The sequence below is a fragment of the Canis lupus genome, chromosome 14 (genome assembly GCF_048164855.1).
Source record: "Canis lupus baileyi chromosome 14, mCanLup2.hap1, whole genome shotgun sequence".
In the NCBI taxonomy this organism is placed as follows: Eukaryota; Metazoa; Chordata; class Mammalia; order Carnivora; family Canidae; genus Canis; species Canis lupus.
The window spans coordinates 56618580-56641675 of NC_132851.1; the positions used below are offsets into that span (position 1 = coordinate 56618580).

Sequence of the window (23096 nt, forward strand, 5' to 3'; positions counted from 1 at the left end):
TATTATAGATGATATTAATATCTGTGAAACTAAGGATGCCTGGGAGGCTCAGTGGTTGAGTATCTGCCTTTGGCTCAGGGCATGATCCCAGGGTCCCAGGATTGAGTCCCACATCGGGCTCCTTGCATGGAGCCTGCTTCTCCTGTCTCTGCCTCTCTCTCTGCCTCTCTCTGTGTCTCTCATGAATAAATAAATAAAATCTTTAAAAAAAAATCTGTGAAACTACATATGATCCCCTAGTGATTCATAGACAGCAAAAAGTCCTAGAGAATGTTATCATTTAGAAATTAAAGAGAAACAAAAGAAATTTAAAAAAAGGTAGCCGGTAACAAAAGAGAAAAATAAAAGGTTTTTTTTCAAGGTTGAAGATGGGATAAGTAATGTTTGAAGTACTGCCAAATAGTGAAATGAAGTAAGGCCTGAGAAATGACCACTGAGTAGGTAATAAGCAGGTTATTAATGACAATAACCACATAATTTCAGTGCAGCTGTGGGGATGAACTACTGATTATAATTGGCTGAGGAGAAAATGGGTGGTTAAGAAACAGGGAAATGTAATTTAATTATCAGAATTTTAATTTATGACATTGAAAGCTGAGACTTGAACATCTCATTCAAGACTAGCAGGGAATAGGCATTACTCAATATAGGTACTTTTCTCACATTAGTCTTAATGGTAATACTTGTCTCCTCTCACAGGCTAATTTCTCCCCTAAAACTGTGCATTTACAGAGAGAACCTGCACTAATGCTTTTTGAAGATAATGGATACATAGGTGAGTACTGGCTCTGTCTCTCAATTCTAAACCACTATTCAAAAAATGGTACTGCTTAATCTGAAATTTTTTGGATACCTTTAATATGGTTTTTAGTCTAAAAGTGTTACATGGAACAACTCTATTAAACTTTTTGCCATTGGTCGTTAACTTTCTTTTCCTTTTTTTCCCATCCAAATCTACATTCCAGATTATAGTTATTTCAGTGGGACATTAGAGATAATATATGTTGCTCAAAATGATTTTTAAAAAGAACAGAAGTGGGACACCTGGGTGGCTCAGCAGTTGAGCATTTGCCTTCGGCTCAGATTGTGATCTCAGGGTCCTGGGATCCAATCCCGCATTAGGCTCCCTGCAGGAAGCTTGCTTCTCCCTCTGCCTGTGTCTCTGCCTCTATCTCTGTGTCCCTCATGAATAAATAAGTAAAATCTTAAAAATAAAAAAAAAATAAAAAGAACAGAACTGACTTGAGGAATAGGCATAGATAGAGTTACCATTTCAAAAATTGCTTAGTGGGTACAGACAAATATAAAGATCAGAAAACTGAATAGAGCAAAGATTAAAACAGAATTAGTACCTAATAAATGTTATTTATAGAGTTGCAAACATTTTGTGAAAGTCTCTGGAGCCTAAGGATAGTTTTTGAACTTGATACACTAGAATCATTCAGGGACACACATTCTCAGTAAAATTTGGTGGTGCTCAGGGGTACATTATGCAAATAATTGGGTGATGTTTTCCTCTGAGGAGTAGGAGGTCTCCATCCATAGATAGTAAAGATTAGAGACATATGTGTAGCCTTGGTTTAAACAAAATTTAGTTACATGCTCTTCACAATTTAATGTTTGGCCCTATATCCCCAGAGATGGGTCTGGACTCTATTATGCTATCAGCCAATTCATGTTGAAATTAGGGTAATGTAATGGCCAATGCTCAGAAGTGAGGATACGAATGATTGTTTGAGCAGGGCTGGTGGCCTTTAAGCATTTGTGCCATTGGTCCCATTTAAGTTAAGGATTGAGTTGCCTGACTACTAGCTGCACCTAAAGAAGTTTCAAGTGTCCTTATAGGGCTGATTTCCAACACTTAACCAGCCCCCCATCCTGGGGTGCATTAGTGGGTGCTGTGTAGTTGCTTGGGTCGTTAAGCAATAATGGAAGGCAAAAGATATTATAAATCTGTAAAGGGACTCAGAATTGTTGAGAAAAATGTATATAATATTGTGCTGTAAGATGAAGACGTCAGATTCCCTTGTGATAACAATCATTGGCAGCATGGCTGGGCAAGCTCCGTTAGTGTGAGGAGAGTGGTGGCCATCTGGCCTAGAGTTTAAAGTGGTAATTGACCCTGGCAGCAAGGAAGTCCATTGAGGAGTCCATTTACTGCCCTATAACTGAAAGAACGAGGATTTTAAAAGACCACTGTAGCATTCAATAACGCCAGAGGCCTGTGGCCGGTGTGGGAGATGGAAGTTCCAATGGATGTCCTATTGGAGAGCCTGATGCTGTGTTAAATGGGCAGTGAAGTGAGATCTTGATCTGTGTCAGTAGTGTGAGGAGGGCCAAATGGGGGCAGGATACACTTGAAAAGAAAGAGATTAAGTCTCCACGGAGGTGTTCCTGGTGGATGAAGCAAGTGGCAGGCCAGTAAATGTATCCACATATTTAATAACAAAATCATCAGTATGGTGCAAGAGGACACTGTAAGGGCAGTCAGGTCCTGCAGGCAAAGATTGTGGGCAATAGCTGGGTTATTAGCCCACAGGCCACCAGGTAAAGGTTCATTGAGTGCCTTATGATATGACAAACTACAGCTGTGATTTTTTCAGCACTAGATACTAGAACATATTAGATGAATCAGCAAAGTAGAGCTCTTTGGATCTCCTTGATTAACTGGACACTGTTGGGAATGGAAGCCTTAACAGGGGGGGTCCTGAGCATTTAAATTTTGATGTTGACTGTTAGGCTCCCCTATCAGTGGTGACCTTCAATACCCACCAAATAGGGAAACTTAAAGGAGAATGATGTGTTTAATGACTCCTTTCTTTAATAGATCTTGAATTATGGGCTCCAGTTGCTCAATCCCCTGCCATAGATTATACTGGAGGGTATTTACCATCATAATCAGGAGTGACAGTCTTATGGGCTCTCAGTGTGCAGTTTCCACCAAGAAGGCTGGGAGTTTGGATTTATTCCAGATGGCTTGGTGGCACATCAAGGCATTCATACCTATAATAGGAAAGAAGAGGGCCAAAGGGAACACCCCCACTAAAAGATTTTAATACAAATTTTTCCAATATTGACATCCAATGGAGATTGAATGTCTTTTACTAATCTATCTTCTTTTTTTTAAGATTTTATTTTATTATTTATTCATGAGAGACACAGAGAGAGAGAGACAGACAGACAGACAGAGGCACAGGCAGAGGGAGAAGCAGGCTCCATGCAGGGAGCCCGACATGTGACTTGACCCAGGGTCTCCAGGATCAGGCCCTGGGCTGAAGGCGGCACTAAAGCACTGAGCCACCTGGGCTGCCCCTCTATCTTTTAATTTAAAGAGTGCCCCTAGCTTGTGTTTGGAGGGGTTCCAGGTAAGTACTGCAGTTTGGGCGCCAGTGTCAATAAGAGCAGTAAAAGGTCTATTGGGTGTGTCCCAGTGGATAATTAGAGAAATATACTGGTGATTGTTCCTGAGGGACAAACTATGGGGAACTGCCAGGTCCCTAGGGTTGGGGCCTAAGAGGCTGCCACTCTTGGAGGTCAGAGTATAGAATCCCAGATCCTGCTGCCAGGTGGGGGCATTCTGGGTGGTGCCAGAACCTACTCTCAGGGCAGGGCTGGCAGTCTTTGGAAGATATCACAGCACCCGAGCGAAGGTTTCTAACTTGTGTTCAGGTTGTCCAGAGATTAAGTCATCAGGGACCCCTGGTCTCCAAAGCTGCCAATTGAGAGATGCCTGTTGGTCCTCTCATGAAGGAGGGAGCTGGGTTGAGACACTATCCCTTGAGGGAGTCTGGAAACCTCAATATCCCCTGGAGCTCCTCTTTTGGATTTCTGGCTGATGGGGCAATGGGGGCTCATTTACCTTTACCAGGAAACAAGATTTGGATTTTAGGAAAATTTTCTTTTTCATGGCTAGCTGTAGCATCAAGGCAGTTTAATGCCTATGGTGCTGTTTCTGATAGTTATATGAATTGTACCAGCACGGCCTTAAAATTGTGGCGTGGTCGGCTTCAAGAAGAATTTTATAGATTCTCATCCAAGGGCATCTCCTCTGGATTGAAAGAGGTCATGGGGTCTGTGAGAGCATGCTGCTCAGCAAAATGATATACCCATTGAACCATCCCGATTTTATGCAAGAAGAGGATTCTCTACTTGTAATGAGTCTTAGTTGTGATAACTGCAATAGACAGATGGGCCCAATGCCACGCCATACAAATAAGATTAATTATATTAAAAACAAGACAACAGGCTTGAAATGGAGTCGCTTATGCTAAACCTCAGGTCACCAAACCAAGACTTATTTATACTTTTGGCTCTCCCACATGGAAACTTAAAATAGTCAATCAGGAATAAACTGTCTGATAGACTCCTGCCATCCCTAAAGGAAGCTTGAAATAACTAATTCACTTTTTTTTTTTTTTTCCTTGTAGAACTTCTTGTTCCTTCTCCCTTCTGCCTCTAAGTCTTTCATTTTCTACAGCTCCTTGGAGCTCTTTTCTCTCTGCTATATTGGATGCTGCTTGATCTATGAATTGTTAAATAAAGCCAATAAGATCTTTAAAATTTACTCTGTTGAATTCAGTTGAATTTTGTTTTCTTAACACTTAGTTTTTCAGGAAACAATAAAAGTAGTATTTTTAAAAGCTCCAACAAATATCAGTCTTATCATTATATCATTATGTGTTTTATATTTTATATTCTATTTATTCTCTCAGCTTATCTATGTGATAAATATTGTCACTGCTTTTTTTTTAAATAAGAGAACAAAGTTAAAAAAAAAAAAGAGAGAGAACAAAGTTAGACAATTTGACATGTGTGACATTATAGAAATACCAAGTATAAGAACAGATTTCAGAACCCAGATCTGAAAGGCTTCAAAGACTTTTTATACTTAATAATGCCATCTGCTACTTAATTATGGTGTTCAGATTTTGGATGTGGATTGAATCTTGGACATTCATTAACTCAACAAAGAAACTCGGTTTTTCTTTCTTCTTAATCTTCAAATTCCCGATTTTTATGAGAATCAAAAAGTTACAATATTTACTGATAATACAGTGCCTGGCACAGTACCATGCTTAAGTGATTGATTAATATTTCTGTTCTCCTTTATTAATAGGGTGTTCCATGAATGAAGCTATTTTGGAGAATGTTTTATTAGCAGTTTTCTTGGTTTCTGAGGAAATTTATTGAGAATACTTCAGCAGACTGCAAGTCTTTATTCCTTGAAATGTATTGGAGTTCTAAAAAAATGAAAAGTCATTAAGGCTCACATCTGCTTAATAGTTTGGAAGTTCAAACTTGCACATTCAACTTAGGCATCGAAAATATGATTACAAAAATAATTTTATTTTTTCACTTATATGTTTTGTCATCTTGCTCTGGAGACAATTCTAAAATGAAAGTGCCAAATATTTTAAAAAATCACAGCATCAATTGAATATATTTGTATGTATAGTGTAACAGCCACATATACAACATGAAGAACCACACCTATTCTAAGGTATATTATTGGTTACACTTTCAATAATCTAATCAAGTTTAAAGCCACTATATGTGTGTTTGGGTGTAATTATTTCTTTTTTGGGGGGGTATAATTATTTCTTAATTACATCCTGATAACCACAATAGTTAGCCTATACAATCACAATTTATTACCTTATTGAGCTTAACAAATAACATTTTGACATGCCATTAGTTCTTAATGAGGACAGTACCCTTTAATTAAATCAGCACATTAGGTGACAGACACTAGAACTAGCAGAGTAACAGTCCATATCTTTGTTAAGCATTGATAGAAATTATGCTGAACTTTTTCTTGCCTCAATTAAACTAAATAAATTTTAGTTTCCTCTCTGTCAAAATATAATGTGAGACTGGTGGTGGTTGGGTATCGAATGATGTGCAAATGGAGTGCTAGCTGACATGTATTCCCAGGCAATCTTGTTAATGAGCCATGTCCACAGCTGACCACATCTCTATGTAGTAGAAGTGCATACTCCCCTATCCCAAAACACTTGGGCAAGGCAAATTTGAGACTTTTTCAGATATTTAGAAAGTTTAAATGTATGTATATGAGATACTAGGCAACAGACTGATCATCGTCTAGGGCAGTATCTCATGATTAAACAATGTTTCTATAGAAGAAAACATAAAAATTTTCACACTAAATGAATAAAGAAATGCATAGCTTCATGTCAGACTAGGCCAGATTCATTTCCAAATAAATTATGAAAAATCTTATATTTTAAGGATTCTTGGATTTTGAAATGACAAAAAATGTACTATAAATTTATAACATTGAATTCAGAGATCTATTTGCTGACATATTTAAAAAATCTTCCTAACTATAACATTTTATTTTCTCATGAGAACACATATTTAATGATCATATGTGTAATATACATATATAGTATAATTCAAAATTTTACTTAATTCTATGACTATGTAAATAATGGCAGGCACTTTTCTTATTTGCTTATTACAAAATCTCTTATTGCAGAATGGTTGGGCGTGATTAGCGCTATATAGCTACTACTCTTTTCTTCTTTCTCTGTGGCATGCTACTAACTGTACAACATGGGAATAAGAGAAGTTTCCTGAAATTTCCAATTTTAAGTGGCCTTATAATTCAGGAAGCAGTCTCAAATTTTACTTTTTTCTAGTTCAGCTTAATACAAAAACATTTTATTATCTTCCCTACAATATGTTTTAAATCTATTTCCCTTTCATTATTTTTCCCCATTGCACTTTTCAAAACCCAAACTTTGTACTTTATATGTAACTATTTTGCCAACTGTCTACCATCGTTCACTTCAGCACATGCTTTCAGTAGCTTACTATATTCCTTATCCCCTCTGACTAATTTTAAGGAAGAGTGACTCTGTACTCTGAAGCAGAGTACTGCTTCAGGATTCTTCCCTAGGTTCCAATCCAAACCATACCACTTACTGTTGGATGGCAAAGTAAATTAAATATCAATGTGCCTCATTGTTCTCATCTGCAAAATAAGGATAATACTAATGCCTAATTTATATGATTGATGGAAGAATTAAATTAAATCACTTAACAAAATAACACACAAATAGTGCATAGCATAAAGTAGGCCCTATATTGATTATTAAATCTTATTATTTTATTATTATTTATTGTCATAAATATCACCATTGTCATCCTTCTTCCTCAAACCAGTCTCTTTCTTTTATAAATCTCCCATCTGCCACTTTGATTATCTTTACAAAGTTATTCCTGGTCATTATCCTCTGATTTTCTAGAAGGCAAACTTTACCGTTTTGGCTCAGATATCTTTTTTCAGTTTCAACCTTCTCTATTTTAACTGGAGAGTTTTAGAAGTGACTGTGATTTGTATTTAGTGAGAAGTGAAAGGGAAAAGAAAGGCACATAAAAGTTTGGGACCAACGTTAACCTTCAGGGAATTCGTTGTGGAAATAACATGTATTCCCCAACTAGGTTGAGTAAAGTATGATATCAACATTATCATGTAACTAGAAGTAAAGGACACTCTGGAATTCTGACAATGAAACGACATAAATGTAATTGAGAATGTCCCCTCATTATACCATTAGGATTCATACAAAGCCCCAGACTATAGTTCAGAAAACAAACCATGTCAAGATACCCTTTCTCTCTGATACAATAGGAGAGCTAACCTAAGTTTCCCATGTAATGGAAAAATGAAAAACAAAATCTTGGTAAAATTAATAGAACAGAACTATCAAACAAATGGAAAAAAATCAATATTCTAATAGAGGACAAATATTTAACATGAATAAATAGTTTTGCAGATTGAGAGATCATCCTATATTCATCCAAGAAAGTCTGATCAGAGGACTTGAAGGAAAAAAAAGAGACAGAAAGAAAGAAGAAAGAAGGAAAGAAAGAAAGAAAGAAAAGAAAGAAAGAAAGAAAGAAGAAAGAAAGAAAGAAAGAAAGAAAGAAAGAAAGAAAGAAAGAAAGAAAGAAAGCCCACAAGAGAGTGTCTGAGTAAATTTAGTGTCAGAGGTCACTGAAAAAATGCAAACAACATTACAAACTATAAAATTTGAACAAAGGATATAATATCACCTCAAGTTGGTATTTGATGATTAATATGAAAGAGCAAAATGCAGCCTTTTAAATTAGGAAAGACCTAAAGGAAAAGAGTTACAAAAGAACAAAACAAAAATATTCTTGATAATGATACCCAAGCAATAAAGAGAAGAATCAGGGGGCACCTGGGGTGGCTCAATGGTTGAGCATCTGCCTTGGCTCAGGTGATGATCCCAGAGTCCTCACATTAGGCTCCTCACAGGGAGCCTGCTTCTCCCTCTGCTTATGTCTCTGCATCTCTCTGTGTCTCTCATGAATAAATATATTAAAAATCTTAAAAAAAGAAAAATCAGTATAAATATTCCTGTAACAAAGAGAAATCATGATAAAAAGACTGATGATGAGGATTGAATACACTGGAATAAATAATTAAAATGTTATAATTGTGGAGAATCATAAAACAAAAAGTAAATGGTACAAAAAAAATGGTACAAATATTAGCAGCATAATGTAAACAAAATTATTAACAAAGATTAGCAGATAGAAGGACACACTGCAAAGAAAGTTATGAAAGTGCTAACACAGATTTTTCACAGAGAAAAGTTAATTAGTATTATATATAACCGAAACTTATTTTGAAAAACAAACTACAATGACCACAAACTAAATTCTTCTCATTTAAATAACAAAGATGTTTTAGTTCACTATTTTTGTGTTGATGAAGAAGCATTTTTTGAAGTATGGCAGCCAATTCTTTTATTGTTTTCTGTTGATTTCAATTTATATTCTATTTGATAACATGTGTAAGATTGCTCAATTTTTTTTATAAAAGTTTGTTGTTTTGTTTTTAAGTAGGCCCCATGCCCAGTGTGGAAGCCAACAGGAGATTGAACTCACAACCCTGAGATCAAGACCTGAGCTGAGATCAAAGATTGGATGCTTAACTGACTGAGTTACCCAGGTGCCCCTAGAAGTATTTTTAAGCATCAACTTATTACTCTTTATTTATAAAATATGCAGATAAAAATATCTGGAAAAACAATGTTAAAAAATAATTTACTTTTCATCATAGACAGTAGGGTTTGGATTTTTTTACACTTGTTTTTGAATCACCTATTGCTTAAATTCCTTATAATAGGTACATAATTTTTCTAAGCATAATTAGCATGAATTTCTGAAAAATAAAGTCTGTGCTCATCAGAAAGCTACTCATAATTATAAAATGATTTACTTATGTGTTTCTTTTTACAACTGACTAGAATTAATTTGTAAAATGATGAACAAAATTTTATCTTTCAGGTTCTTGAACTATATACACTTTAAGTCATACTTTGTAATAAAAATAGGGCTTTAAAAATCAAGGACTTGGAGATATACATTGTGAGTTACAGTGAAAGACAGACCCAGGAATATAGGTAGTTATTAAATATTACGGGGCAGCTAGGAAACAAGGTACTCAATATTTGATTTTTGGCTTGACAAAAGAGAAATTGATTAACTGTGATTCTTAGAGAAAAAAAAAGGTGCTGTGTAATGAGGGAACATATCAGGCCATTTGAAGAAAATTAAAGAAACTATTTGATTTATTTGTCCCAAATTAATATTACACTATGACTACAATATTCATTATATCTCCTACCAGGATTATAATGACACTCATAAAAAATGAATTTGAAAACAAAGAGCTTTGCACATGTTACACGACTCCTACACTGCTGTTACAACTAATAGAAAACAGGCACAAAACTTAAATATATATGAGCACAAAGACAGATGTTAATTGCTTCCTATTGTCATCCATTCATCAAATAATTGTTGTAAGCCTACCACCACATATGTCAACCAGAAATGAATGCTGTGGAGAATATAAAGGGTAAGGATACAGAAAATGCCAGAAGGAAAAAGGTTTACTTTTTGTTTTGTTTTATTTTTAAAGTTAGGGATGATTGTCTAATAAGGAGAAATTTGATTTGACACTTTGAAGAAATGAGAGCAAATGATGCAGGAATCTGGGTGAGAGGGGCTATTTATAGGGTAAAAAAGAGCAAATGTCAAGATCTTGAGATAGGTTAATGTTCAGAGCATTCAAGGAATATCAAAGTGACCAATTTGTCTAGAAAAGAGTAAGTGAACAACGGAGTAGATGGAGAGAATACCAGAGACACAGTAACAGGTTAGGTAATAACTCCTACAGGAGCAGGGAAAGTATTTTGGATTTTGTTCTGACTGGGAAAACACTGGAGAGTGATGATGGGGAGTGACTTACATTTTAAATGGATAAGGCCAGCTTCTGTTGGGGTAACAGCTGAGGTGTGGAGGATAAAGCGGGCAGTTGGAAGATCAGTGAGAAGAATCACCTTGTAATTCAGGTGAGATCAAATTTGAGAACCTAGACCAGGTGGAGACAGTGAGATGTGATCAATTTCAATACATAATTTAAATATACACTTAACAGGAATTACTGGTGAACAGCATGTGGGTGGTGAAAGAAATAGAGGAGTTGAGGGTGATTACAAGATTTTCTAATTTAAAGCTGGAAGGAAGAAATTGATGTTTAGTTATAACTGACTGAGCCAGCCAGGTGTCCCTTTAAATTTTTTAGAAGCAAAATATTTAGGAGGCATTTATTAGACTCTTGCTAGAACCAGAACTGGTGTTACTATTGAAGCTTGAGTTCAAGTTCATAAGACTTCTTAGTTTTAATAAAATGCATAAATATTACAGTATGAATTTTCATTTTTACTTTTATGATATATGCCTTTGGGTTAGTGTGATATTTGCATTTTCTCAGTAACCCCTTTATTTCTTTAAACGAATGCATTCTATTCCCTTATTATATTCCCTTTGTAGCATTAGAAGCTAGGTGCTTTAGGGAAGACATTACTTATGAATATAGAAGTGAGATGAATCATAATATTTTGAATATCTATCCAAGATTACAAAATCTTTATTTAAGGGGGGATGTTTATGAGTTATTGAACTTAAATTCTGCAAAATCTGAAATTGTGTTTGTCTCTCGAGCCACTTGCATTGTTATGGACCTTGAAAAGGACGAAAACAAATCATAATAAACTCTCTGCCCCTTTATCTTTTAAATCTATTAATTAGTGTTTTTATTATTCTCTTGGCATATTTTTCTTAAGTATAGAAATATCCAAAGTGGTTCCTATATTTGTTATGTCTCATAGATAAATGTCTTATTAGAAATTACTATTTAAATTTAATCACTTGGAGTGCATACCTCAGTATATCTAAGTATGAAACTTAGTTTAATTCTGGAAAACATACCATAGGACTGTTTTGAATATTTAAGGAATAGTTTCAGTTAAAGTCATATTCAGTATGCACAATACACACAGAAAATCAGGCTATTTCTCTTTTCCCAGGATGCATTCACTATCTTTAATGGTCATGGGTCACTGTGGAGAAGGTTTAGGATATTATTGACCTTATACATTAAAGCTACATTGAAGGGTTCTTCAAAGAAAGTCAGCTCCCGCCTCATTCAGAATCCTCTCTTAGAACTGGGGGAGAGTCTGTGAATCCTCATGACAGTAACTCAAGTTAGGTTTCTGTCCATTAGGATTTACTTTTTATTTTTATATGTTAAAGAGATTTTCAATATATGAGCTATTTTGTCTTTTTTTAATTTAATTCTTAGGACCCTGAAATCAGTTCATACCCCTCTACATGCATTCTCTTCCTGCAGTTTATTGTTGTGATTTTATTCTCATTTTCTTGAGCAGTTTAACAGCACCATGTCAGTATCTCATTTCATCCACTCACCCCCAACCTCTCCTGTAGTTATTCAAGTACAAGGTGTCCTCATCAAGACAGTTAATGCCTTGGAGGAAATGTCCTCCAACCCTTATAAGTATTATGGTTAAGATATAGTTGGGCAGGCTGCACATAATAGAACTACTTTAACAGTCACATTTTTAAAATTCTTATCTCTTTATACACTAGCAGAGTTCAGGCATTTCAACCTATGTACCATAAGACGTGATGAAACATAGGCTTCATTTAACCAAATTAGTAGACTATTAAAAATCACTCCCAGGTGATCAGTGAAAACCACTGATTCCTTAAAACCTCCTTAGTAGGGGCATCTGGATGGTACAGTTAAGTGTCTGACTCTTGGTTTTGGCTCAGGTCCTGATCTCAGGGTCCTGGGATTGAGCCCAGCATCAGGCTCCATGCTCAGAGAGGAATACACTTGATACTCTCCCACCAACTCTCTCTCTCTAAAATAAATGAATAAATCTTTAAAACCTAACCAAACCAAACATAACCTTGTTAGCAACTTCTGGAGGAGAACAGAAGGACTGAGATTTTCCACTTGGCCTCTGCAACTGTTGCTTCTTACCTCTTCCTGCTAATGACCTAACCTTTAACTGTCCCTCTCTAACCCCTCTTGATAAATCCATCTTGACCAATCACAACTTCCTACTCTATGCAAAATTCTTCTCCTTCCTAAGAAACACTATTAAACAACTATTTCATTTTTTTAAAACATTTTATTTATTTATTTGAGAGAGAAAGAGAGAGTACAAGAGAGAGAGCATAAGCAGAGAGGCAGAGGGAGAAGGAGAACCTCTGTCCCCACTGAGCAGCGAGCCCAATGTGGGGCTAGATCCTAGGAGTCTAGGATCATGACCTGAGCTAAAGGTCAGGCTTAACCAACTGAGCCACCCAGGTGCTCTTGACAAACTTCCTGAAACCAACTGAAACAGACCTTTTACTTAAACTTTAAAAAGTCACTTTCAATCTCTCTCAAATTAGAAAAGCTTCTTCAGAGCCTTCTCATGTTTGGCGTTTTTTTTTTTTTTTTTTTTTTTTTTTTTTTTTGATAAAAGTTGCCACAGTTTTTAATTATGTAACTTGGATCAGAACAGTTCCTCTCCTGATCAGTGTGAGACCACTTCTATGAGGGTAGGACATACCAGAAATCTTTTGACATCTGTCCTCAGAGTTCCAGGGACTGTACAACTAAGTCCTGCTTCTGACAGGTGCTACTTCTTATACTCTGAAGTGCCTTAAGCTTTTCTTTTCTTTCTTTCTTTCTTTCCTTTTTTTTTGGGGGGGGGATCCCTTAATACTGGCTTTTTGATTTGCTTTGTATTGCTCCAAGATCTTATAGATAAGGTGGGATAAGGCTAAGTACCTCAGTTCTGGATTAGTTTTGTCATGTTTATTCTCTTCATTTAAATATTGGCAATTCATAGACTTTCAATAAATGTCAGGTTATGGTGCTAATAGCCTTAAGTATTCAACGTTTTGATAAGATTCTACCAAGGAAAATTTACATTTTAAAGATTTCAAATATTCAATGGTCAATATTTTTAGGTAGGCATGAAAAGATCACTGAAGGACAGGGAATCTAAAAAAAAAAAAGGACACGGGATTTCTAAAATTATTTCTCTTTGAGAGTCGTAAAAACCAATGGAAATGTGGAATATCTAACATCCAAATGTAAACACTCCTTACCAAGCTCTTACCATCCTCTTTCCCATACTTCAACCGCCTCCCTTTTTCTTTGCTTTTTCTCTGTCTCTTTCACTTTCACCAGACCCTTATCTCATGCACTGGCCTCTTCTAAACATACTCCTTCCATTGAACATTATCATAATATCTCACACTGTATTTGGAAATAATGACCCACTTTGGTCTCTCATTGGAAAACTCTCTTGAGACCATATTAGATCATAATCTTGTTGAGGTATAGAAAAGACAAAAGTCCACTGAAGAATTTAAGATTACTCTATGAACTTTTAGTCCAAGATATTTTGATCTCTATCAATTAGTTTATCTCTGTGGATCCTGGACATGATTAGGAAAGCAGGAAGGATTGATATAAAAATGTAACCATGGATGGGCATAAAATGAGGACAAGACTAGGACAAATGATTTTAGGAGTTATACGTGAGGTCTTTTTTTCAAATCTGATTGATCAAAAATTCAGTCTGGTAAATGGAGAGAAACATCCATTTCAGAATCCATTTAAATACTACTTTTGGGAACACATTGCTCAAGATAGAGGTGGTGGTTTCACAAACACTGTATTTACTCTCTTGTTAATCATCTTAAACTTTTTGTTAAAAATAGAAAATAAGATGGCCCGCTGTCTCCTCCTGTGAATTACAAGAGTTTGCTGAATTACAAGAGTTTGCTGAGCTCTTAAAAGACAATTTAAATCAGGAAATGAAAAATTCCACAGCAAATTATTCCAAATTAATCATCCCAGCAAGTAGCCACTCATGTCTAACCACAATTTACCTTAACACAAGAGGAATGTAATTATTAAAATCATTTTTGGATTGTGTTGACAATAGTGTCTACACTAAGCCCTCTCTTTTTTTCCCATTCTTTTCTCAGATTAACAAAGAACTTTCAGGGATAGGAATCTCAAACAACTTTCAGAATTGGACTTAGCTGAGCCACTTCCTGTGTCTATAGTCTCTCTTATTAGTTAAAACAATTTTTTTATTTGTTTAGTTATTCTGCTTGTGAAGCTGTTAGGAAGAGACTTTCTAATGTGGTCCCATTTTAGATTGTGGACCAGTGCCTTTCTAAAAATCTTGTTCTTGATGGATGTGACTATGGCCTCGCCAAAATTGCTCTATGGGCAGAGGTGGGGGAGGGGTGGCCAGGAGAAGCTTTGGAAGAATGCTGTTCATTGCAATTGCATACTTCCAGAAAAGACTCTTTAATAATTTTATTAGCCACACAATATCTCTTGCTAATGAAAAAGATGAAGCTACTATTTTGAATAAGATTTAACTAAAAATATTTGACAAGTTTAGATGGTGAAAGGACTCACAAAAACCCACAGAGCACATTCCTATGAAGTTTGTATTTAGAGGCAAACATATAGTGTAGGCAAAGATAGACAGTACAGGCAATACTCGGGTCTGAGAGAGTTCCAGGAGTAAAGCTCTCCACAGTCATTATGTGAACATGGATATATTTTGTCTCCAATGTAAATCTCTACTTGTGTGATGAACCTGAACTTTGGGAGAGCTCAAAGAAGACATTCCCAGCCAGATTTTTTGGTTATGTAGTCTAGTTAAGCTGTCTAATATTTTAAACCTTTGGAAAACCATCAGATTGACCCTAAAGGTTACCAAGTAAATTTTGCACTTTAAATAGCATGTCATAAATTCCACTGTCCTTATCTTGGCCAAGAATCAAAACCATACATCCTGGTATTCCCAAAGATAAAGGTAGAGTTTACCAGTTTAGCTGTAAATTAATTATATCTTACCAAGTCAATCACCTGACTCTTGAACAAATCTTCTAAGTTATGAATTGCTATAATCAATTTTCCATGTATCTTTTGGAATATTTATAAAACAAAAAAGCAAAAGGACAACTGTCAAATACTAATTATTTTTGCATCATCAGATGAGATGTAGGTGAATCAAATTACTCTTATCAATTACATCAGTGTTATACTAAATGCCAGTTATTAAACTAACTTTATTACAAAATCAGTCATTTGGAATTTCAACAGTAGTTTTTAGGGCTTTCTAACCAAAGCAGTCCCTGTCTGTATGATAAATGCTGTCATGGATTGTGGTGTAAATCTAGAGCCAAATATTGTAATTCTGTACTTTCAGTTATCTTGTGGTGCACAACTATATGACCTATACCATACTATAAGATTGTATTACCCAGATCTCATGAAAAGCTTCATATTTACGTAATATCCCCAACCCCCCCATACAAATGCACATATACATGCAAGTATATTCTTGATTAAGTTGAATAGGCTTCCAATTCCAACTATTCTATCAGGCACATCTGTTAGTTGTTTATACGTGGGGCCTTGGCAGCTAGGATCACCTATACAGTTACGTTCTCCATTTACAAATTCCCATAGACCTTGGTGGGGGGTGGGGGGTGGGGAGTGTGATGGCAAATCTTCCATAAATTCATTGTTTTTACTACTTTTGCCAAGATCCAGGCCTTTATCCTTGAGCTACCTCTGTTTTCATCTCAATGAACATACTTAGCAGCACCTCTTGGTTAAGTGTTCATGTTTTTTCCCATCTTTATTCTTAACTATTCTTTGAGGTTATTTTGTCTATTTTTAAAATAGTATAATCTGTCCAGCTCCTTGCACCTTTTCCTTCCTCCTGAAATAAATTATTTTTTAAGTGGGCAATAAAAAGGTCAACAAGACATTTTCCTCATTTCCTGTCTATTTTTAGAAATACAAGTTTAGCTCGCCCAAGGATTTCTAGACTTGTGACAGTTTTCCCCTAGAGCTCTTTCAGGTAGGACATTTTGGTCAATGTCAGTTTATCTACCAAACATTTTATTGTCTTAGAATGCTTGTTTCATAATTACAAACTGAGTTTGGACTTAAAAATGTTGAATTCCCCAGGACAATATGGTATGATTTGTAGTCATTCAAACTCCACTATAGTTTGAATATGCCAAAGTTCTTCTCAAAAGTGTCCTTGACAGACACTGTCAGTATCAGAAGCAAGAATATGTGTCACCAAGTTACCCCTAAACTAATACTGGTTTTTGCTTTCCAAATATTCTCTACCTTAGTAATTCACCCTCCACCCTCAAAAACAAACAAACAAGCCAACAAACAAACCTCTGCTATGTATGTGGTTAATATCTGTTAAATCAGGAATGGAGCAGGTGTTTTGACACAATGGGTATCTTGAGTCAAGATAATTTTGCATCTCTCCATAATAGAAACAATTGCAACAAAAACCTTGATAACGATCTAGGAATTTCCTTTTAAATAGTGTACACATTGAAATTGCAACAGTAGGGCAGCCCCAGTGGCCCAGTGGTTTAGCGCCGTCTTCAGCCTGGGGTGTGATCCTGGAGACCCGGGATCGAGTCCCACATTGGGCTCCCCGCATGGAGCCTGCTTCTCCCTCTGCCTGTGTCTCTGCCTCTCTCTCTCTCTCTCTACTCATTCATGTCTGCCATGAATAAATAAATAAAATCTTAAAAAAAAAAAAAAATTGCAACAGTAAGTTTGTCCAAAATCCCAGTGGTCTCTCTGCTGGGTGGCAGTCACAGGCTTTTACTTGATTGTCCAATCATTATGGCCTTAAATTTCATACATTTCCAAAGTCTTTGAAGGTTGGGGTCTGCACGTGTTGAATAATATCATGTGACTCTTACAGCTCCAAGAAAGCTTACTCTTGTGAGAAAAATTGAATTTAACTATTTTCCTGGTAAGTTTGTGAATATGTGCTAATAATATCCTCAAAAGCGACATGAGATATCTTTAAAAACCAAACAGCCTAATAAATCTATATGTCCCTTGATTGATTTGGAGCTGGTAGAGACAATAACTTATTTTTGGTTGTCTGGGGGCAATGTTTCTATTTCTTCTGTTCAAATGGTGTCAAGGAATTGTATCATCTGTTTTGAGCCTTGTACTTTATTTGGGTTAATTATCATACTCTGGTTGTCATATGATTAATAAGTATTTTTACTTCTGGCTTGGCTAATTCTTCTGATTGAGATACCAACATTCTATGATTAATATAATGAATAATAATAGTACTTTCCAACTAAATTCCAATCTGTATCTCTTTTTACCAGGTCATAGCAATCAGCAGAGAAATTAAATATTCCTGTGGTTACACAGTAAATGTATGTTGGAGCCCATCCCAGAGAAATGCAAATCAGCTTCATTCAAATTTCTTCTAAACAGAAATGGAAAAGAAGGTAAGAACCAAACCAAACTATGTCCCTTCGTTTGTGGTATATCTTGAATTATTGATATCATTTTGGGTACAGCTGATAGTTTTGGAGTCTCCACTTTATCCTATCCTCTATAATCTACAGTCAACTTAAAAATTCATGAATTTTAGAGGCCCTGATGGACTATTAAACAAGGAGTTCTGGGATATTAATATACTTACATCTAATAGCTCCTTTATGAAACCAAAATATTTATAACCCTCAAGTATCCTGTATTGTTTTCAATTAAGAACTTGAGTATATTTAGAGTATTCTATAATGTTCTCATGTAGACTTCCCAATTAAAACAGCCTGAAGAGCAGAGTTGGATCACATTTCCTTTTCCTATATTTTGAATAAGAGAGAACTCTCCTATTTAGATGTAACATATATTCCAATAATATATTCTGGCAATAGTGAGGCCAACACCCATATATACCTACAATTTGTTCATAAATTCCTACTTTAAGCCATAGTTTTATCTGAAAACCTGTTTTGCATCATCATACTCTGCTAATTTTTATTACCTTCTCATTTTTCATTAGCAGGTTTATGCAAAACAATACACTGAACACCAGTGTTCAGTAATCCTAGTGAATTTTCTTCACCAGCCATAGGCTATTTTACCTGGCTCCAATGCAAATGACCTTGGGTCCCCTACTGATGATTATGTCAATATACCCTGGTCCTCTTATCACTCAGAATTCTTCTTTTTTTTTTTGTATATTTTTTTATTGGAGTTCAATTTGCCAACATATAGCATAACACCCAGTGCTCATCCTGTCAAGTGCCCCCCACAGTGCCCATCACCCAGTCACCCCATCCCCCCGCCCACCTCCCCTTCCACTACCCCTTGTTCATTTCCCAGAGTTAGGAGTCTCTCATGTTCTGTCTCCCTCACTGATATTTCCCACTCATTTTCTCTCCTTTCCCCTATAATTCCTTTCACTAGTTTTTATATTCCCCAAATGAATGAGACCATATAATGTTTGTCTTTCTCTGATAGACTTATTTCACTCAGCATAATACCCTCCAGTTCCATCCACATTGAAGCAAATGGTGGGTATTTGTTGTTTCTAATGGCTAGTCACTCAGAATTCTTATCCTACCCTGTTTTAATGGGCATGGGCTCTGAAAAGATTATAGACTCTAATTTCCTATCATCATCAGACTTTTTAAAATTTATCATAGCCAAGATAAAGTAAGTAAATTTGTCTCAGTTCTTTCACAACCTGAGTAGTTGGTAGGGCTGGATGACCTAATCTCTTATAGTGATTCATTAAAATTTTAGTAGCTACTCCATCTATTTCTTCCTTTTTCATGTCATCTTTAATTGAGCCTCTGAAGAATTCCACATAGTTTAATTATCTTGAGGTTTTCTTATACTTTTTTTTTTCTTATTGCTCTATCTTTTGCATAATCCTGAAAATTTCCCCATTAGTTAGCTCTATTTGGGGGCTTAAAATCTGAAACAGTTTTGCACACCACAACTTTTCTCTTCAACAATAAAATCACATACAGGGTCCAAACCATTAGAATTCCTTTTGTACAACATCACTTGGTAATAATAGTATAGAGGTAGTGGAAATCTTAATGTCTTTTTTTCTTTAAATTTTTTAAAATCCTAATTTCATACAGGAAATACAGGTCATGATTTTGCAGCTCTAGCAGCCTCTAGCTGCTTCTCTCTTACCTTAGAATTTACTAGGACATATTTTAAAAAAAGAAAGACACCACATTGTTGACTGATTGAGCTTTTATATAAGTTATTTTGTAATGCATTTTAATATCCACCTAGCCCTGGATCCATGAGCTTCAGTCTCATTTGTAATTTTTCTCCTGTCAGTGGGTGTAGTGCTTGTTAAACCCAAACCCCAGCATGGCAAGGAAGTCAATCTGTTAACAATGATTCCTTTCTTTCAGCTTTATTTCTCCCAAACCATGTCTTAGCCATTATTATTTAGGTTGCATTGTCAGAGATGGTTTCAAATATCCCATTCTCACTGCGAACTGCAAAGGTTCCATAAATTCGGATCTTTAAAAGATCTTACAAATTTTAAAGACCATCGTCACCTAAGGCTTGTTCTAAAGCCAAAAGAAAAGAAGACAGGAAAACAATGAAGAGCCAAGAGACACCCTGGTTCAAGCTCTCAGGATTTATATAGGGACATTTAAAAGAATATCACAGTTGACCCTTGCACAAATTGTCTTAATAGGACAATTGTAATTATAATGATTGGTATTTGTGACCAAATTATATATCTGCAGTTGTTGAGTATGCTGTACCCATGATTATTCAAAATATAGTTGGCCCTCGAACAATGTAGGGTTAGGGGGCAATTAGTCCCTGTTCAGGTGAAAATCCATGGCATCTTTTGACTCCTGCAAACGTAATAGCCTACTGTTGACTGGAAGCTTTACAATAGCATAAACAGTTGATTAACATGCATTTTGTATGTTGCATGTACTATATAATGTATGCTTATAGTAAGCTAGAAAAAAGAAAACATTACTATGAAAAAAAAACTTTAAACTGTGTCCTGTGCAAATACTTCTGATTTGAAACTAGCCATCTACATGTAAGTCTCTGTCTGTTTCATTAGATATAATATCATTTGTACATATATATTTGTTTACCCATATATATGTTGGTTTTCTTAATGAGTAGAATGATGAATTCTTTCATATAATTATTATATCCATTTATAGTGTGCTTTACTGATATATTTTCTTTTTTATTTACTTTTTAAAAAAATGTTCTTTAATGTCAAATGTTCTAACTAAAACAAATGTATTCTACAACAAAGATTTCTCAATGGCTCAGCCTATTAGTATGGCAAGATCATGACTATCACCTAAGCACTTATTTTATAATATAAAGTTTTTATCCCAAAACTGTGATAATATATCTGTCTATAGAAATATAAAGTTAAAATTAAGAATTTCAGTAGAGAAGAGGGAAAAAATGCCCTGTGAAAACACAAGTGAAGAAAGAATTATCCATGTTGCTTCCTGAATATTTGCATGTGAAAATGAAACCACAGATTTTTTTTCCCCAAGAATCTCTTGTCACCTCAAACTAAAATGAAAGTGAAATATACTTGTGCTTGTGTGTATGTATTTGTGATTCAAATAAGATCAATATTATTTTTTTTGTCAGTTGTGTTGTATGTCTACCTTAATGGCTATTGGTAACATCTGCTGAAGGACCAATAAAAATAGGGACTTGGTGAGTCAAGGCTTTGACTTATGTTGTTCTGGATGTAAGTACGTATGATCTGTTATTCCACAGAAAGATGCACTTCTTTTAAGCAGAACAGACTTTGTTGCTCTGGAAGTTTTGCTGTCTTAACATATTATTTTTAAAGCCATTTTAGAAAACAATCTGGAGAGAAAAAATATATACCATGTTGGGTAAAACAAGTGGTTATTAATGTAACTCAGTTTTGGGGTAATCTTGAGCAAGCCAAATTTCTACAAACGAAAGTGTTTTAAATATAAAATGAGAGACATCTCTCACTATACCATGGATATATTGTAAAAATTAAACAAGATTTGTACCTACTACCCTCTTGTGAAGCTGTGCTTCTTCTTAAGTGTTTTCCTTCTGTTCAGTGTCCCCATATCCAGAGGCATACACGTTTCCTGAGTTGCTGTGGTCACCAGGTTGTGCAAGCTACAGCTTCATTAAGTAAAAATTCATTTTTAATTTATTCTTGTGTGGATTTACCTATGTCAATTCCATAGCTCACACTGCCTCTGGATTTACCTAAACTTTCTAATTTGTGGTTCTGTCTGGGCTTCTTCAGATTGAATTGCTTTGATTCATAAGATATCTCACATGGCCAGCATTTAGGGTCCAACTTGTCCTACTCTTCTGGAGAGTTATTGGTTCTTCCTTCAAAAACTGTTGGTATTTCCCATCATCTACTGTCTCTTTCATTCTCTCTGTCCTATAAAGTGAAATTCAGGGGAAAGAGATAGAAGCATGTGTTAATTTTCTATGTTAATGAGAAGTCAGTGTATGTTACTAGCACCCACTAGCCCAAATTAAACACGCACACACATATGTACATGTACATACAAAGCCCAACATGTAGAAACTTTTACCACTACATAGAATAATAAAACATAGTAAATGTTAGCCTTTCTATGTTGGTGCAAAAGTTATGAGAGAATAAAGAATGAAGACTTTAGCAGTCAACATTTCTTGAAGTACTTAGTTGTCCAATGGAATAACAATGTGAGGTCCTCATTAGGTGAAATTCTGACAGATTGATATTTGCTGGAACTAAGCTTCTGCAATAGACTTCTCATTTGTAATGGAGAAGAGAGTTTTTATTCCCCACCCTCCCCCTTTATTGTAAAGGGCTCCAAGGCATTCACTGATATGTCACTGCTTAGGGAAAAAATGCTATAATTCAGACATAAGTTGAACAGACTGACATATTCAAACTGGATGTTTTACTGCCATATAACATTCACATAATTTATTTTTAAGTATATAAAACCTTCCTGACTGCACTATACTCAAGCAAAAAAGTTATTTATTTCAATATCTTAAAAATACATTTATGATTATTTATATTCATTATTTTTGAATATCCCATTACCACCAACTATATACATTTGGATTTTGAATTCAAACTGATTTAAAATCACAGTATTTACTAAAATGAACTCCTAAAACTAATCCTGTGGGAAATATTTCATTTTACATTTTCCTGAGGATAAACTAATATATAAGATTACAGGTGAGGTTTGTCAAAAACCTTTTACTCATTAGTTACTGTGATATTCTGTTTTTAATTTTATATTGGCTTACTATAATTGCCCTATTCTGATACCAAATACCACAAAATAAATAAAATTGCTTTGTCTTTGGGTCACTGATTGGTCATGCAAAATCTATAAAAAATATATTTTAAAAAAATGACTGAAGTAACACATTCCCTATTCTCTTAAACACTTTTTTCCCCTCTAAGTAGAGTATATTCTGGTGGTGAATTGTTAACTTTTTCATTGAATATATATATATATATATATATATATGACAGTCATACAATATCGAGAGGAGATAATAGTGATTGTAAAATACTGAACTTAAATCAAAAGGTTTGATTTTTATTGAAAGTTTGTATAGTCAGGAGACAATAGGAAGATAGAATAATAATAGAGGTAAAAGTATTTGTAAACTGTACAACATATTGTACGGTAAATTAAATTATAGTGATTTTTAAAGGTTTTGGAATTCTCTCAGCTTGAATTTAAAAAGAGCTCACAAGTACATAGAATTTAAATGTTGGAAATTACCATGTAAAATGTAC

At 35.1% G+C, this 23096-nt stretch overlaps 1 long non-coding RNA gene across 1 annotated transcript in view; it reads left to right on the forward strand.

Annotated features, from left to right (window-relative positions):
* The first annotated feature begins 696 nt into the window (after nucleotides 1-696).
* LOC140603500 (uncharacterized) overlaps nucleotides 697-23096 on the forward strand; it is a 74338-nt gene continuing 51938 nt past the window's right edge. The window contains exons 1-2 of the long non-coding RNA XR_012006489.1: nucleotides 697-775; nucleotides 17629-17754. This is a non-coding gene — a long non-coding RNA (uncharacterized lncRNA). The remainder of the gene's footprint in view (nucleotides 776-17628; nucleotides 17755-23096) is intronic.